The 1,070-nt window shown below is 58.8% G+C and overlaps 1 protein-coding gene across 1 annotated transcript in view; it reads right to left on the bottom strand.

Annotated features, from left to right (window-relative positions):
- The window catches only part of SLC29A1 (solute carrier family 29 member 1 (Augustine blood group)), a 34,058-nt gene that overhangs the window by 32,111 nt on the left and 877 nt on the right, over positions 1 to 1,070 (bottom strand). The gene's annotated exons all lie outside the window — the stretch shown is intronic.

Below are 1,070 nucleotides of genomic sequence, written 5' to 3' on the forward strand. Positions count from 1 at the left end.
ATTCCTGGCAGGGAATGGCAGGACTTCTTATACATCTGTGCAGAAAACAGGGCAGCACAGCTGGTGCTCCTCCATCGTATCCTCCATCACCTTCTCTGCACAAGCCTGAGGACCATTAATAAATTTCACTACCTCCTACCACCCAGCTGTGCCAGATTCCCTCACTCCCTACATTTTCTGATCCATTTCAGCCCCTACAGCACCTGCTCCTCCCTTCCCAAGACAGCACCAGGGCACTGAAGGGATAAGGACAAAAAGAAGCAGTGGGGACTCTGTTTTCTAACTTCTTGCACTAAGACTTTCACAGGAGCAGCAGAGCAGTGCCCTGACCTTGAGAGGCACCGCTAATTTAGACTGATTTGAGTCAAGGGCCGTGCTACAAACCCTGCTCTGTCTGTACCTTCACCTCTCTTCCGTCTGCACGCGAGGTCAGGCTCCTCCAAACAAGCCTTGGGCCGTGCCTTGGAATCAGAATGCAGCCAGGACCTCTGCCCTGGGCCAAATCACACCGAGGGCAGCCCGGGAATGGTGCCTGGGGAGAAAGGACCTGCATGGGGAATGGTGCAAGGGGGCAGGGCAAGCTCCCAGCGGTCAGCCTACAAATAGAAAGGGTCATGGGAGAGTGCCCAGCTACTGGGACAAAGGGCCTGCAAGAGGCCAATGGGGTTGTAGAAGCTGTTCTGGCAGGGAGGTGAGCGGTGGCAGAGCGCCAGGAACCCCAAGAACGGGGAGGTCTCCCTGGAGGAGTTCCCTGTGGTGCAGGCACCCCCGAGGCCATACAGGAACGTGTGACTGGCGGGTCAGGGAGGGAGCCAGCGCTCAGAGAAAGCTGGGACTGACACAGGAAGGTGGCGGGGCCAGTAAGTGGTGGCCGTGCTAGTGGTCGGGTGACATCCCCGTGGACAGGGTAACCAAACACCGTCCCCATCTGGCTGTTTCAGGGGATGGCGAAAGGGCAAGCGTTTCTTGCCTCGCGGTATCGCGTTCCCGGGACAGGCTCCCCGATCCCCGCGGCGGTCCTGTAGAGGGAGGGGAAGGGAAGGCAGCAGCCCACAGCCCCGGCAGGAGCG

Source organism: Geospiza fortis, unplaced genomic scaffold (genome assembly GCF_000277835.1).
Source record: "Geospiza fortis unplaced genomic scaffold, GeoFor_1.0 scaffold41, whole genome shotgun sequence".
Classification (NCBI taxonomy): Eukaryota; Metazoa; Chordata; class Aves; order Passeriformes; family Thraupidae; genus Geospiza; species Geospiza fortis.